General features: G+C 35.5%; 1 long non-coding RNA gene across 1 annotated transcript; it reads left to right on the top strand.

The window, feature by feature from the left end:
• Positions 1-10,707: 10,707 nt before the first annotated feature.
• On the top strand, positions 10,708-15,450 carry LOC142642149 (uncharacterized). The gene is made up of 2 exons (XR_012845598.1): positions 10,708-10,912; positions 15,143-15,450. It is a non-coding gene; the product is annotated as an uncharacterized LOC142642149 (long non-coding RNA).
• Positions 15,451-18,532: the final 3,082 nt, after the last annotated feature.

Raw genomic sequence — 18,532 nt, 5'->3', positions numbered from 1 at the left:
TAATTTATCACAAGGGGTTAATACATTCTTGGCCTATCAAAACTCAATGAACAAATTTTCATTAAAAATTTCAAATCTTCAAAGGAAAACTCTCTTGAGCATAGCTTCAAATGAAAGATCTCCAGAACAAATGGCAAATTGCAATCTCCTTCCATATTCTCCAATGGTTGCAACATCAAGTTAGCTATCCACACTCAGCATTCATTAAAGCATGCAAGATGTCCTAAACTAGGGGCATTGGCTTGGTATGTCCAAAATTATTTTCAATGAATAGTTTTGGTATTAACTGGAAATATTTATTTTGCAGGAACTAAGGTACAAGACCCATACACATTGGCATGAATAATACCCAAACTTCAAATCCATCGAACCTAATTATTTTTGTGCTATGCATGTGTATACTACCATATTCATACAAACTGTTGTTTAGTTTCCTTTTTTAAAAAAAAAAAAAAAAGATAATAAGAGTATTATTAATCAAGATCTAAAAAAGAAGAAAGCAAATATAAGGTGTTCATGATGGTGGACACAAACAAAAGCAACAAACAACAAGGAAAAAAACTTAAGGTGCAATACTAAGAGAAGAAAGAAACTCAATGATAGAAGAACAATTTGGAGAGCCCCAACACCTAGACTAATCAGACAAAGTGTTCTGGCATAGAGCCTGTAACTGAGCTAATGATTTCTCAGTTTTCTCAAAAGAGTGTCAATTTCTTTCCATCCAAACAATCCAATAGCTAGGAACCAAATTCCAAATGTCTGAATTAAATTTTCCCAGCTAATAACTCCAACAAAACACCAAGCTTTCCACAGAGCCTAGCATGACCCTTTGGATCCCAAAAAACTAAAACATATGCACCCACAGCAAGTGAGCTGTAGGACAATGGAGGAGGAGATGATCCACAATTTGCTCATTACAACAGTACATATAACACCGATTCACCAAAGTGCGCCCCTTAAGCATATGATTATCCAAGGTAAGAATCTGCCCATGAACTGTTGTCCACAAAAAAAAAAAAAAAAAAAATCCCACCATCTTAGGGATCTTAACTTTCCAAACACCCTTCCAAGGAAAATTAGAGATAGATGCACCCCTAATTTTATTGTAATAGGACCGAATATCAAATTTGCCATTCCCATTGAGACGTCAATAGGAAATATCACTTCCAACACCCTTAGGAATCTGAGATTGAATGAACTTAAGGATAAAGAAGGCAACCTCTAATTCCCTTTCATGAAAATCCGTATAAAATCTCAAATTCCAAATTCTATCATTTACACCCTCCTAATAGCATAGAACATCAGAAATGCAAGCTTCCTTGTCATTTGAATATGCATACAACTGAGAATAGAGCATTTTAAGTGAGTTATCCCCAACCCACTTATCATTCCAATTAAGAATACAAGAGCCATCACCCACCACTAGTAATTTATTACTTTCCCACAAAGTACAAAGCACACTAAGGCTTCCTTTCATAAAAAGCCCATTCAGGTTTTGCCTTTGTAAAATTTAGCTACTAAGGCCTACAATACACACACAATTACAGAGATTACACTGTTTTCTGCCATTGACACCCCTTATTTTTTCCTTTGCATAGCACACCAAGAATTTATAGGAGTGAACTCTTAGGGTATGTTTGGTAACTTTTTTTTTCCCTTATTTTCTATTTCCAAAAAAAAAATTTATTTTATTTTTGAGACTAAAAAACTTGTTTGGCAACCCAAAATAGATAGAAAACAAAAACTGTTCTCAAAACTTAATTTGTGAAGGAAACTAAAAACATGCAAATGACTGTTTTCAGTTTCTAGTTTTCAAAAGTCAATGAAAACACACATTTAATTTAATGAATTTGTCTCATTTAATGAGTTAACACTAGAGTTCAAATCCTAGTAACAATATATTTTAGTATTTTCTAATTTTTTTCTTCAAAAAACTTTTTTTTTATATTTTAATTTCAACTAACCAAATATGTTTTTGATTTCAAAAATATAAGAAAACTTTTTTTTCTTTATATTCTCAAAAACAAGTTTTTGAAAATAAAAAATAAAAATTGTTATCAAACATAACCTTAAATTTTATTACTTTGCCTCATAGTACAAGGCTCTTTTATGCACAACACTCACTTAGTCTCTTTTATGCACAAGGCACAACACTCACTCATGTTCTGTCTAAGTAAAAATCAGCCATGGCTTACACTACTCACATGATTACAGAGATCACACCATTTTCCCAAATAACACTCCTTGTTTCTCCTCTCTCCCTCATGTTGACACCCCCAATAACTTTAAGGGTTATTTAGGAAATAATTGTCAATGGTAGTTACCAAGTAATAATCCCCTGGGCTTGAAGCACAAATCTGAGACTTGTCTTGGACATGATTGCTTACTATCTTGGAGACAGTGTGCATTATTGGCAAATTAACAATATAGCCACTTTTTTTAGTCGCATTTTCAAAAATGTGGCTACAGCTAACCTATAGTCGCGTTTCTAAGAAATGCAACTTAAACTATTGACCTATAGCCGCGTTTTTAAAACGCGGCTATAGGTTAGCTCTATAGCTGAGTTTCTAAGTATTTTTAGCTGCATTTTTTTGATATGGCCTATTGCCAAGTTCAAGAAGTGTGGCTATAAGTCCAACTGATTACTTAAAAGAGAGAGAGAGAGAGAGAGAGAGAGAGAGAGAGAACTTATACCCGCGTTTAAAAAACCTAGCCATGGTCAACTTAAAGCCAAGTTTTTAACAAACGTGGATTAAAATCCTAACCTATGGCAGTGTTTAAAAAGTGTTGCATTAGGTGAGGTCTATAGCCGCTTTTTTTTAGGGTTTTTAGCCACATTTTTATGCATAGGGCCTATGGTTGCATTTGATAAGCGTGGCTATAGAACTTGCGGAAAAAAAAAAAAAAAAAACCCCTAGGAATTTAAAAACAGATCCTTAGAGGCTGTTTGAATGTGATGGAATTTATAACTCAATTTTCATCACCTATAATCCAAATATCGTGAGACCCACCAAAAGAACAGTATTTGGCTTGGTTTTTGAGTGTTGTTTCCATTACTCAAAACTCAAAAATTTGAGTTCGAGTGACGGTGAAGGAAGCTGGGAACAAAAATTTGTGTTTCCAAAAGTTCAAAACTAATTTTTAGTGACAGTTTGGTAAATGGTGTGACTTTGGTAGGACCCATGTGCTCAAATCATCATAAGTCCTTTGATACATATTATTAGGGGGAATGTGCAGATTAACGGTGTGGAGGGCATCAATGTAGTAAGTTAGGCAACGTTTGAAAGAATAAAGGAAACTAACATCTCGAGTTTTTGAAACTCGAGATTCACATTAAAACTCGAGTCTCAAAGACTCGCTTTGTGCTCACTTTGCTCTCCCTGAGGTGGACAAAAAATGCCACCTGGATCTCGAGTCTTATAGACTCGAGTTCTACTGGGCAAAAAAAAACTCATAGAACTCGAGTCTATAAGACTCGAGTTTTACCGGACAAAAAAACTCATAGAACTCGAGTCTTATAGACTCGAGTTCCACTGGACAATATATTAACAACACAACACTCAGCCCGTATGTACTCACACTCATATTAACTCTCACAGAGAAAACCTAAAAACAGAGCATCCTCCTCTCAGCCTCACTACCTCTCACTTACCCATAACTCTCACACCGCATTGCCCCTCACTCTCACAAAACCACATTGTCCACTCTCACTGCTCTTCCCTCTCAGCAAATTCATATCTCAGGTAAGGGTTTGCATAATTTGATTGTCATTGTAGTTGGGTATGTTGTCTATGGGTGTGGGTTAAAGAGTTTGACCATTTATTTTGTAGATAGTTAACATAACTTAGTTAATTTACCAATATTGTGAATTATAGAACTTTGTTTTGTTAGTGTTAATTTTTTGAGTATTTATTTGCATAGTTTTTGTTATCAAAATTTTATTCATCATTTCTAGGCTTTTATTTTTATCATGATCTTACAAGTTTTTTTGACTTTATTTATCATTGGTTTGGGTATGAAATGGGTAATGAATGAATGTAATGAATGGGTATGTAATTATCAAAATTTTATTCATCATTTCTAGGCTTTTATTTTTATCATGATTTTATAAGTTTTTTTGACTTTATTTATCATTGGTTTGGGTATGAAATGGGTAGTGAATGAATGTAATGAATGGGTATGTAATCATGCTCCTCTACCCACCTAGTTCTTTCAGAACCCTTTTAGGCATTATAGGTCACCACACAATGGAGTAATAGATAATTCTGTCTCTCCATCCACTAGGATTAGAAGGTTTACGTCTTGGCCTTTAGATATTAATGGGCAATGGGGCACTCTATAATCTGGCTTGAATATGTTCAGCCTTAAGATTGCATTACTTTTTCCCCCCAGTTTACGACTGTGATTTAACTAACATAGTACTTGACTTGAACAGGTTTACAATGCCTGATATTGTTATAATCATATACCATGGTGGTCCGCTTAAGAATCCCAATGCGAACAAGGGATTGCCATTTGAGGGGCCGGGTATGAAGACCTATTATACCCAAATTGATCGTAGGTTGAAGACCCTTGATGAATTGAAGATATTTGTCATGGAAGAGTTGTGTGAGAATCCTGATGTGCACAACATACAAATTACTTATCGTATGGCAAATGAAATCTTGAAGCACCGGATTAATTACAAGTATATGGTGATAGAAACAGACAAACATGTAAAGATCATGTTTGACAAGTTGGAGAGTATAGCTAAAGTAAGTAACATTGAGTTGTACATACAGTTGGATCCGTGTGCAGTATGGCAAGAAGATATCCAACAAACAACCACAAGCTTATAGGTTGCGATTCCGGATGCTCAATATGAGTATTCTACACATGTAGAGGATGATGATGTTCATGCCGATGGTGATGATGATGATGATGACGACGACGACTATGTTGATGAGACTACTGCCGTTAACAATGATGATGACGATGATGATGATGACTATGTTGATGAGAATCTTGCCATTAACGGTGAAAATTTTGCTAATAAAGATGAGTATGAAGACATGATTAATAGAGGGGACTTTCGGGACTTTGAGGACTTTGAGAGGGACATTGATGACGATGAGACATTGGACGGTAGTGAACCTGATGCAGACAATGTTATTAGTGTCCAAAACATTACGAACACAATCCTTGCCTACGCACCTCCTGCGTTGTCATTCTCTACAAATACTTGGGAAAATATGGTTGATCCTTCACATATTGAGATGCCGTTTGTGTCTACTTGGAGAGAGGGGATGAATTTGTGCAAAGGGTTGACTTTTGCCAATAAAGTGGAGGTGAAGCGCGTATTAACAATTTGTGCCCTCAAGGAAAACAAACATTTTAAGATCACTAGGTCGACGACGAAAAATCTTTGTGCAAAATGCGTGCATGAGTCATGCAAGTGGAATGTCTACGCAGTTATGAAGCCCGAGCTCCACGGACTATGGATGGTCACCGTGTATGTGGGTCCTCACACGTGTATACCGACTGGGGTGTGAAATGATGGTAGAATGATGAGTTGTAATTTTATTGCAGCAGAAATCCATAACAAGTTACGTGAGGATCACACTACTCAAATTAAGCATCTCAGATCTCTGATAAAGTCGAAATATAATGGCCATAAGCCTTCTTACTACAAGGTATGGGATGCGAAACAAAAGGCGATTGCGTTTATGTTTGGAGATTGGGAAGAGTCTTACCAAAGGCTGAAAAAGTTGCTAATGGCATATATTGATTAGGACCCGACTACCCAGTTTTGCTATCGTGTCACACCCACCGATGAAGATCACACCGTATTGTTGCATTATGTGTTTTGGTCTTTCGGTCCATGCATATCAGGATTCAAATACTGCAAGCTGGTTATCAGTATTGATGGGACCCATCTGTATGGTAAATATTAGGGAAAGTTGTTGGTCGCAATGGCAACCGATGCTAACAACAAGGTATTCCCTCTCGCCTTTGCTGTTGTGGATTGTGAGTCAAGGTCCAGTTGGAGGTGCTTTTTACGATGCCTCAGAGAAACGATTGGCCACCTGATACCTAACGAAGACATTTGCATAATTTCTGACCGACACCTCGGTATCAAAAACGCCATTGCAAACTGACCTAGAAGGGATGATGAAAAAACATGGGTATTTCATAGATATTGCCTTCGACATGTTGCTAGCAACTTCAACACCCATTTTTAGAACTCGACTCTAAAGTCAGCGGCGTTGAAAGCGAGATATGCTAGTTAGGTAGTTAAATTTGCTATCATAATGGAGTCCATTAAGCAGGTGGAAATTGAGGCCATTAGGAAGAAGAAGAAGAAGGTAACGGGAAGGGATGGTAAGGAAAAGAATCAAGATTATCTTCCATACACATACCTAATGAGTGAGTCTGTGGATATGTGGACCCAGTCACACGATGGTGGGAGACGTTTTGGGGCAATGACAACCAATATATCAGAGTGTTTCAATGGTGTACTGAAAGGTGCACGGGGCCTTCCTATTGCCGCGTTGGTTGAGTTCACTTGGAACAAACTTGTTCAATATTTCCACGACCGGCACAAAGAATACCATTATGAGTTGTCAGAGGGTAAGAAATGAAGTGAATATATGCCTTATCCATGTGGGATGGAAATAAGCGTAAATCTAAGAAACACTATCTCAAGCCATTTAGCAATGAAGAGCTAATATTTCAAGTAGTTACCCAACTCAACACGTGTAGCGCAGGAGGGGGAAACCACAGTTACGAAGTTCGGTTACGGGAAAAAACATGTAGTTGTGGGAAATGGCAAAACATAGGGATCCCGTGTTCACATGCAATTAGAGTATGTGACTATTTACATATTGATTCGACCACATATATTCACCCATGTTATGGTTTGAACCATGCCCTTAACACTTATGAGCATGCATTTGTGGTTCCTAAGTCACAGTCATTGTGGAGGGATCCCATGGTGCCAAAGTGGTTGCCTAATCCGGCATTGTTGCGGGCCAAAGGTCGACCGGTGAAGTTAAGAATAAGGAATGAGATGGATGGAGTGAGGAATAAGGATCGAGAACCGGAATGGCGGAGGGAGGACGCAGATTTGATAGAGAGTCAACCGAAACAAACATGTGGACTGTGTCATGCTTCCGGGCATAACCGCAGAAAATGTCTGCAGTCCCGTGGCGCTTCCATAAGCGGCCATGTTCCACACTAGGTAGGTAGATGGCAAAAAGTTATGCATCGGTTAAATAATTGTTGTTCATTCGATGTTTACCTAATGTTTACTATCTTGTCTCCTAACGTAATTACTCTACGTTTTTCAGGCATGCTTTCATGGACGACGTTTTTGTCATGCGGACCGCCGATCTTAGGAAAAGTGACTATGTTGTATTGGCTCTATGTGAAATTTTTGGTTTTTGTTGAATGTACTTATAATTCTCTATCCAATGTACCTCTATGAAGATTTTGATTTGAGTAGTATGGTTAGAATTGCAAATTAAGCGTGGTTGGACATGTTTAGAATGTTGATATATTGAGAATGACTTTTGTTGTGATTTGAGTGCATTTACATTGTAAAACTATGGTTATGCAAAGAGCACAACAATTTCTATAGTTTGGTGCCTAATGAGAGCGCCTTTTGATGTAATTTAAGTGCATTTACATTCTCAACTTGTCTACCTCTCAATGAGTATTTGTGGATTACATTCTTAGCTTCTCTATCTATGTTTCCCAGCAGGTGTGTGCACACATTTCAGTTTTTGGTTTGCTGCATGTTTGGCAGAGGGTGGGGGGGGGGAACAGAGCATTGCTGTCTGCCTGAAACAGAGCATACTTTTGTTGGGGGAAAAAAAAATTCCCAGTGAAACTCGAGTTTTAGAGACTCGAGTTCCACTGGGAAATAAACACTGCAATAGGGCATGCCTCTCTGCCTGAAACAGAGCATGCTTTTGTTGGGGAAAAAAAATTTGCCTAGTGAAAATCAAGTTTTAGAGACTCGAGTTCCATTGGGAAATAAAAAAAATTCCTAGTGAAACTCGAGTATTAGAGACTTGAGTTTTATTGAAGAAAATATCTCAATAAAACTCGAGTTTTAAAGACTCGAGTTCCATTGGGAAATAAACGCTGCCAAAGAGCATGCATCTCTGCCTGAAACAGAGCATGCTCTTCTGGGGGAAAAATAAATTTCCCAGTAAAACTCGAGTGTCAAAAACTCGATTTTTACTCAGCATGTTTCCTCTGGTCCAATACGTCTAATTCGGTCTGCTGTGGTCCATCTTATGTCCATTCAGTTTAATTTGGTCCCAATTCGGTCCCTGAAATCTACTTTGGTCCTATTTGGTTGACTTTGGTCTTATTCAGTCATTCGATTATAGTTGGTCTAATTTGGTCCATTCAGACCACTTTGGTTCATTTTGGTCAATTTCGATCCATTTTTGTGCACTTACATATATAATGGGAAACAACAGGTTTAGGTTGAGAGTCCTTATTCTAAATCTAAATTTATTAAAACAAATTCTCGAGTTTCAAATTACTGAGTTCCTTACACATTTTGTTTTTTAAATGTCACTTTTTTTTTTTTTGGGTACACATATAAGTCTTTTAGTGCATGTGGCTCTGCCACTGTGTTTCGAAAATAAAAATAAAAATCTATACAAATATGGGTTGCATAGAGCCTGAAGGTAGCGACCCATCCGGGTCAACCCTTTGAATACACAGATATGCAACCCATCCGCACTCACGTGAATACACAGATATGCATAGTATAGAAATGCACCATTTTCAAGGATGCAGAGCATCTGTGAAAAGTTTATGTATCAATTTTGGGGGTCAGCTGTCCACCATTGCTACACTGATGTTCGTAGTGCTACATGTGCTGCTCAATAGCTCGGCACAGTTAAACCATATCTAGTCATATCATTCACACTCATATCAATACACAGATATGCATCCTTTTGCAATGCACTGTTTTTAAGGATGCAGAAGACCCCTGAAAAGTTTATGATGCATTTAACATAACTCGGTATTGTCTTGTCAAGTTCATGTCAGATGAAACACAAGCATGCTGAATAGTCTTCACATGAATACTGTTCAGCTGAATAGTCATGGCAGTACACTGCAACTACTGCCCAGAACAAGAGAATCTCACTATGACATTGGGAACATTTGAACAAAAAATTCGTATCGTGGTTTTCCAGCTTGTATTGACATGACAAGCCCGAATATGTTAAATTTTATTATTGAATACATAGTGGAATGAGGTTATAAATGCACCACAATTCTTTTCTTATTCCTACACCACTAACTTCGTAGGCTGACTAAGCTATGAGTCGCAATGCCTCAACATCATCTCGTACACATAGAAACAAGTTTCAATCTACTTCAATAAATGAATTATCACAAGTTCCAGCAGATTAACAACTACAAACATACACAGACCACTATGGAGGGAAATGAGTTGGAAAGAAGAGAGATTTTGTTAATATGCCAATATACACGTAAGAGAGTCTTGGAAGCGTTGGGCACATCATGGTCGGCAAACCTACAAAACTAAGTACAGATACCACCGCAATGGAGTTCACCGTAGCAGAACCACCATGGTCAACCCTATACGAGAAGAGGTGTGAGTTGGAGGTGTATTGTCGATGGCACGAGTTACGAGTTCCTAAGGCACGCTCAGCCGAGTTACCTAGAGATGAACCTGCCAACATACTTGCTCGCCTTGAACAAGAGAACAATCAAATGCAAAGGCGGCTAGACCGTTTTCATGCAGTCCAAAAAGTTAGGAAGCATCTAAAGGGGAAGGCGCAAGAGCGAGCCATGAAGTCTATTAATGAAATTACTGCGTTAGATGATGATAGTGATATTTCAGACTTCTCAAATTCAAGCAATGATGATTCCAAAAATTTCTACCTACGAACATTCAACGTTGTTCTTGATGTCTACACGTTTTGTGCAATACAAAATGTTGTTGTTAATGTCTGGCAAATGATCCTATTGTACGTGCACCTTTTGCAAATCTAAAGATGAATTGTTCATTACTTTTGGCTAAGTTTATATGAAATCACTTGTTCATTTTTTCCTTGCTGTTCGTTGTTGGTATAGAATGAAAAGGTGTACTTGTATTAGTGTTTGCAAGAATTATAAGTGCTTGGTAAAAATTATGGTCTAAACTCACATAATGTACACATCTATTTCAACAAGTTAAACTCACTTAAGGCCACTACATCCCCTGCACCACAGCTAGTGAAAATTATTATTAGATCTAAGACATCAATTGATTTTTTGTATAAATAGATCTCTTATTTAACGACAAGAAACTTAATAAGTTAAGCTCTTCATTAATAATAAAAATAAAAAGTGGTCTTGATGATTGTTATTTATTATTAGGTTTAAGACATCAATTGGTATTTTGTATAAATAAATCTTCTATTTGACGACAAAAAATTTAATAAGTTGGGTTCATTATTAATAATAAAGTTAAAGGTGGTCTCACATATAGTTCTTTTCATTATGTTTAAGGTTGAAACATTCTGTAATTTGCTGTTGAGTTATTGAAACTGGTAGACTCAATTGGTCTCCTTTTTGGAAGATATTGTTAAATTCAACCACTCGATTTTCTTCCAATAGCTCAACTTTGAGCTCAGCAAAATTTTACAAAAATAACCATCATTAGTGAAACAGTAAAGTTAAGAATACAAAATAAGTCAACTGTTGTGTTTGCATAAAAATTGGATGTGACACTTTCCCCCTTCCCTCTCTCCGCCTCCTCTCACATTTCGTCTTCTTCATTTCCAATGGCATCTGAGAATCTGAACCGAAGCACTGAAACCGCCTGAGATGAACACTCATTTTCGTGATCGAAGACAAAATACTGAGGAGAGCCCTTATTTTCGTGATCTTCTCCCAGGTGCAAACCATCTCTCTCTCCCTCTCCATTTCCATTGTCAGATTTGTTCATTTTAATTTCTGTTTTATGAATATTTTTTTAGAATTCTACTTTGGATGTTAAAATGGGTTTTTCCCCGTGTTTACAAAGTTATTATTTGCTCCATGTGAAAATCGAAGGAAAATAAACTCAAGTCTCAAAACTTATATATCTTTCCTTTGTTTGATTCTATAGAAATGAAGAATTAACTCAAAAATTCTGTTTTTCTCTTTTAATTTGACTAAAGTGGACCCTTTTAACTTCTAATGTAAAAAGCTTAATGTCTGTTATCACCACTTTGATCAGTCTGATGATTCTTAATGTGGTTCTTTGGTATCTCTTGGGATATTTGGAATTTAAAAAAAAAAAAAAAAATAGTATCACTTTTAATGGAATTGAATGGCCAACTCAGAGCATCAGACAAACATTGTTACAATCTTTGAGGGATTGGATGTTTGTGTTTTTGATATTATCATATTCAATAAAATTAACTTATTTATCCAAACTTTAATTCTTTAATTGTCTGGCTTCGTGTTGGTACATTTAGATAAGACAATTTACAAGTCAAAGCAATGAAAGCATAGCTAAGCAAAAATTTAGTAGATGTAAAATATGCTTAACCATCTTTATTGGGAGTTCTCCTGTTTTAAGCTTCTCACGAGATGCATTTGCATTTTTCTTTATTTTAAATTTTAATTTAATAAATATTTGAACAAGCTAGAACAGTAACACCAGCAGCCCAAAGGCATAGTGTCACACATTTGGAAACAAAAACAAAAATTAAAAGTTAAGCAAAGTGCTAGCAACATGTGATTCCTACATTATTGTCCACCAAATAATCATGAGCCTGAAAGAAAATCATGAAGGTGGGTTTCGATTAATATGAGTTCATACTGTCAAAAGTAATAAAGATACAAAAAACCCACCTTGCTTTAATTCTATATTAGGTATGCAGAGAAGGACTTTTCAGCGTTTTTACTGAGGAAAACCATTCACCCCACTCCAAGGTTAAAGCAATATTGACCTTGATGTCTAATTTAGCAGGTGTTTTAGAAAAAGGCTTAACGGTTTCCTTGAACTCATGTATTGTCAAAATCTGAGTATTAATATCTTTAAATTTTTGCATTATCACTTTCACTGGTTTAATCATTGCAATTTGAAGAATATAGCACTGGTCATCATTTCTAGATTTCAAGACTGATTGAAATAAATCTTTCTACTGTCATGCAGAAAGACAATTTACCTTTGAGCTGAAGTGTTTGCTGGTTAATACCTACAGAAATCTGTTTTTCTAGACAAATTGCGTGACCATATTGTCTGTCATTATTGATTCCAATTAGACATGCAAGGCAGGTTCTTGATAATTTGAACAAGCTTCACATATAAACAAATGATTTAATGTCAGGTACTCAGGTCACAAGCTAGGCTGATACTAGATTCTGTAGTAATGCGTATTAGATTTCTTAGAAATCTTGTGCAATAGAAAATGGACCTTTTTATCATATTTTTGTTGGTGGCATCCTCAATACCTAATGCATATTTCATGGAGCTTCTTCTCTTGTTAATTGTGGCCTGCCACTTTTTTTTTTGTTTTTTCAATCTAGAGTGTTATCACTTATCAGTTTTAGCCAAGTGTAAATATAGAAAAACTTTATTCTCTGGGTTCTACTTTCAAAATTTTGTATTGTCTCTGTGAGAGTTCAAGTCAAAGGACTGGAAATGGGAGGTGCATTGATGCTTGGACATGATTTCAATATGCTGAAACTTTTGAGTTTTTTCTATCATTTACCTGGCTTAGCAATGGTTTCATGTGTTAGTAATTGAAAATAGTATTAAAGCTTGTGGGACTGGGAAAATAGTGTTAACAATATCTATAAAAGAATTCATGTTCAAAGGTAAGTCCTTTTTCCTTCTTTACTGATTTTCATCCCTTTGTTATTTCAGTGACTCATCAGTGTTTCAATTATTGCAAAATCATGATGTCCCAAATATCATCTTCTTTTTCTGAATCTGTTACCAACTGCTATGGTTTTTTGTTCTTGAAATTTTGATTAAGACACATGTTTGGAAAAGGGCCTAAGAATTGCTGTGGTTTTTTGTGCATGTTGAAAAGGGCCTGATAATTTACTGAGTGTCTTTTGTGCATATCCTGGTGTTTTAGTTTGAGAGTACTTAATTGAACATGCAATTAGTATGTTTTGTGCCTAGTTAATTAATAGTTCTTAGAAACTTCTTTTAATACTTGAACACTTGCTTTTAAAGACAATTTCTCATGGTACATGGATACATGGTACTAATTGAGAGATGCTATTCTTGTAGGTTCCTATTACTTGGTTGATTTGGGGTACCCCATTGTTAGGTGATTGCTCTGCTTTTGGCTTATGGCCAACTCTGCTTTTTTGGGTTGTCTGATGGGAGAATATGAAAGGGGGTAAGACAAAATGGACGCGGGTAGGATCATAAACCCACTGTGTAGTGTCAGTGGGGTGGGCTCCACCATTTTGTCAAAAAGTGGACTTAAAAGTTGAGATATGTGACTGGGTTTTGTAACCAAACAAAAATTTTGGAGTTTTTGAGTGACAATGGTTTGGGTTATGAGTTATGGGGTTTTTATTTTGAGTTATGAGTACTGATTTATGAAAATTGAGTCATGTCCTAACTAAACGAGCCCTTACTCTCTCTCTTTTCTCATTCTCTCTCGCCGGCCTCTCTCTCTCTCTCTCTCTCTCTCACAGTGTGTAAGGCCTCACCACCGCCGCCGTGCAAGGATTCAACCTCTAATCCGCAAGCCACTGACTTCCATCTCATCCTCCACCCACAAACCCACCAACCCACATCCACAATCGTACTGCCATCGGCCTCCACCTCTCCATCTCTCTCTCTTCATCACTCACTCCACCAAAATTTGAAACCCAAAGTCTTATAGGAACAAAGGAGGTCCAAGAAGCCCCAACACACTTCAACACGCTTCAAATGGAGCTCGTCTTTGAAGGTTTTCCACGATTTCTTATCTCTGTTATTATTGGTATTGATATTGAGTCCCATGTTCTAATTTTGTTATTATTGGTTTTCTTGTTCTGATTTTGTGTTATGTTAATTAGATAATGGGGAAGTGAATATATATATATAACTATTAACTTAAATATAATTTCTCTTAGATTAGTTTCTTGATTTCCCTCTTTTTTACTGTTTGTTTTATCCTTTTCTTGTTGTTCATCATCATGAACAACTTGTACTCTTCCTTATTTTTTCATTAATAATAGTTCTCTGATTACCAATAAAATAAAATAAAAAGATAATGGGGAAGTGAAACCTTGTGGGTTTTTGGAGTGTGCTTGATTAGGACATATGTTTTGCAGTTTTTGAATATACATTTATGTATCAGTTTTATTGGTGTCGTTTGGTCATTCTTTTCTTCTTTTGTTTCTTCGCCATTGGGCATTGTTATGTTGGTTAAATATTTACTCCCTGAAAAGGTTACAGTTGAGAGAATTTTATGAGCTGCAAATGATGCAAAATGAGCCTATTAATGATCTGAAACAAAAGCCTGTGTGCACCGGATATTTTAGTTTAGTTTTTGGTAAGTATCTGAAATTTTATTAGAAAAAAGATGCAACCTCATGCTCGTATATTTTCTGGATTTATGATCTTTTAATTTGGTAGTCTAGTTTCTTGCTCTATCTTTTATTTTTTTAAAAGGTTGATAAATAATTTTATACCTCTTTCTTTCCATGTCTATATATATGTAATTTGATTCTCATTCTTGCTGGTGTTGGGTTTATAATCTGTAATCTTGCTTCTGATTTATTCAATGTTATCTTTGCTTCCTGTAGCAAAGAACCTCATTATTGCTGGTGTTAATACTAAATAAAAATAAAATTGGAAGAGACAAACACATGGAAAATGGATCTCAAATTTTTATCAAAGAGAGAGAGAGAGAGAGAGAGCATAACAATAGCAATAGCAATAGCAATATAAATATAGGATACCTTTCCTTATGTTACGTTGTGTGAATGTGATGGATGAATTTTGTTAGGAAAGCAAATTCGGCAGCAAATATCGTTGACATCTTTCGTCAATTTTTGGAGGTAGTTTGTATGCAGCTTTAGTGATAACTTAGTGATATTACTTCTTTGTGGTCTCCTATCTCATGATGCTGCTGGATGTTTTATTATTTTTATTTCTCGGTAAAAGCTGTCCCATCATCTGTAGAGTTCCAGTATGTTGAAGGAAAAAGTGAAGACAGACGAAGAGCCAGGATGGAACGCCACCAGAGGACCCAGGAGCGTGTGGTATATCTTTCACTAGACTACTTTTTCTCTGTTCCCTTGTATACAGGATGGATTTAACGTACATATTCCACTTGGGCTAAATGGTGGCGATGGTTCATTCAATGTGTTTATTATTAGTGCAATTTCATTGAAGTTGTTATTGTTGTCTGCATTTTAGGCTAAAGCACTAAGCTGAGAAGAATGAGAAGTACCTGTTGTTTTCCCATCAAATATTCTAATTTTCTCATTTGTTTTTGTTTTGTGCCTCACTACAGCAACACCCCCCCTCCCCCCACTTCTTTTTCCAAAAAAAGAAAAAAAGAGAAAGAAAAAAGAAAATAATGTTGATGACTACACTTACTCACCATCCCATCATTTAATGAATGGGTAGGCCAGATTTATGTGAAATTTATAGTTAGATTCAAATGATTTTCATTTTATAAATCTAAAATTGAACCTGATAGGCCAAGAATATATTGACCCATTGTGATGAATTAATTGATTAATTAGTCAAGATTATTAAATAATCAAATTAACATGCAATACAAATGGTAGCACAAATAAATCACCAACTAAATAAAATGCAGCGAAAATTAAAGTTGACAAGGTAATTTGTTTACGAATGGGGAAAACTTTCAAGACAAAAGACCCACCGAGTGATTTTTTAAGGTCACAATTCTCGAAAATTTACTATTATCACAACAAGAGGTTACAAGTAAAGAAATCCCAGTACCTTATACCAATCTACAGTTGAACCCTTATTCCAATACCCAATTGGATTTGTTTTATAGTAACAATCTTTCCTTTTAACAAATCACAAACAATTTGTACGTGACTAACCAATAGATGCGCAGATCCTAGTATGCGACTTAATCACCAACTTGAAAAGGATGTTGGCTAGAAAGTTATTTAGTTCATCACACGATAAAGATTGCGGAGTTCCTTGGTTACAAAACTCTACGGTGTACAAACACAGAAGCTTCTTCAAGAGAAAGATGAACTAAGACATATGTCTCCGGTTCACAATATGCTTATGAAGAACTTTTTGCATTGATGTGCATCAACTGTGACGGCCCTTAAAACAATCATTATATATGTTTAGGGTTGTGAGAAAAGAAAGCCCAAACATCTATTCACAAATTGGAATGAAAATCAGAGTTGAAAATCTGTTTTTCATAAATTTCGATAGATACCATATCTATTGAGCAGGTGTCGAGCATCGGGCTTAAATATCTTTTTTAAACCTTGATAGATACTAGTTGTCGAGCTTTAAAAACCAGCACTCCTTCACTTGTTTCTTGGACAAATTTGCATGGTTTTAACTCTTGAACTTGAAACATTGTTCCTTGAAGAATTAAACACATTCTAGATCTACCCAATTACAAGTAAAGTTTATTTTTTCAAAAGATTAGTCAATATATGATGACATATATTTCTAACATGAAACACATATGTCCTAATAGAACCAAATAGGGTTGACTAGGCTGGTTTGTGCCTTTTTTTTAGTAACATTTTTGCACTAATCAATGTTGCATCTTTATACTAGTTCAATGAAAAATGCCTTTGATCAACGCTGCATCTTTATAATTATTAATTAAGAAATTGTCTTTTTGTAATTTTTATTTTTATTTTTGGTGCCTCTCAAGTACACCATATGGTGTATTTGGTGGTGCTTTTAGTTTTTTAATAATTTTTTACTTATTCAAAAAAAAAAAAATAGTTGTATGGATTGCTGTATTTTATTTTCTTCATTCAATGTATTTCCTATTTGGTACACACGTGCTATCGGCTGAATGCTAGATACAGTTGATGCGGTCACCTAAGGCCCCAAGTAAAAAAAGGCCTCCAAATTTTAACCAATATGGTTATTTGTAACCAATAAATAAAATAATATTTTTTATTAAATGAAAACAAACAAAAAAGAGAGAGAAATGCTACGTTCACAACATTTTTCACAATATTTTTACAACAAATTCTAAATAGCAGGTTGTTATAACTTATTATTGATGACAAAAAAAAAAAAAAAAAAATTATAGTGGTGGGTTCAATTAGTAAACAAGAACCAACTTAACACCTACTATTTGTAGTGAAAAATATTGTGAATGTTGCACTTTTCAAAAAAAAAAAAAAAATAGAGAGCAATCTACAAAAAAATTCATAACATTTTTCACAATAGTTGAGTTAGCAAACTTTTACTAGTTCTCGTCTAGGTCTACCATTAACATCATTCTTTTTCTTACTATTATTAATCTGCCACATCAACAAGTATGAAAAGTTTTGCCAAATTTTTTGACTATAAAATTTCTAAAATAAGAAAACAAATTCTACGTAGTTCATGTTAAACCACTCATCCCCGGTAATGCAAGGGAAGCCATCGATAAGATACTGAAAGTCGTGAATATTTTTGGAACCGAGACCGCCATTTCAGTAATTTTGCATCTAAAACAAGATAATCAGTTTTCGCTTTAAGCCCCCTAAATGCATCAAGCTACCCCTACACACACGTTGTTTCGTTGCTTTTGTGTGTCTTAGATGCTAGGCTGTACTGAAACTCATGTGAAGTTACTGTAGTCCTTATCAATTGTGCAGTCATGATATGCATGGTTTCAGTGGATTGTGAAAACACTGGATGCTGAGATCAAGCGTTGGGCTTCAGGGAAAGAGGGGAATTTGCGTGCTTTGCTCTCAACTATGTAATATGTATGTTTTTGTGATCTATATTCCATTTATCTAACATCAATTAATGCCTAGTGGTATCTTGGGTTGCCTTCTCTTTGTACATTATATGCGTGTGTGCACACTTTGTTCTTGGCTTTGCAATATTTACGATTTTTATATCATATTATATACAAACACACACACGTGTATATGTATATATATTTTATTATTTGATAATCTATGTTTTCATTATCTATATTCCTTCATGTTCTTTTATGCCTCTCATATTACATCAATTGATTACCTAGAAGTATTTTGGCCTGCTTCCTCTTAATACAGTAAGTGTTTGTGTAACACATAGGTGCAGCACTGTTTTGTTCCTTCAAAATTCCTTGGCCAAGTTGCCCGCTTGTTCAATTGCAAATTCTATCACCCTCAGCTTGCTGCTATTTGAATTGATTAACAAAGTGCTTACTAGCTACTTGTCATTCACCTTCTTATTGTTTTAGTGTTTGAAGCAAATGAAAATTAGTGATCTATGTATAAAATGAATTCATCATGTTGAATTTAGGGATTTGATTTGTTGAATGTTCTATATCCCTGTAGTTACCAATTTAAAACAATAAAACAATTCTCTTTCAAAGCTTGTATGCCTTACCTATGGTGATCTGCC

This window comes from Castanea sativa, chromosome 7, assembly GCF_040712315.1.
Source record: "Castanea sativa cultivar Marrone di Chiusa Pesio chromosome 7, ASM4071231v1".
Taxonomy (NCBI): domain Eukaryota; kingdom Viridiplantae; phylum Streptophyta; class Magnoliopsida; order Fagales; family Fagaceae; genus Castanea; species Castanea sativa.
This window is presented reverse-complemented; position numbering and strand designations above follow the sequence as displayed.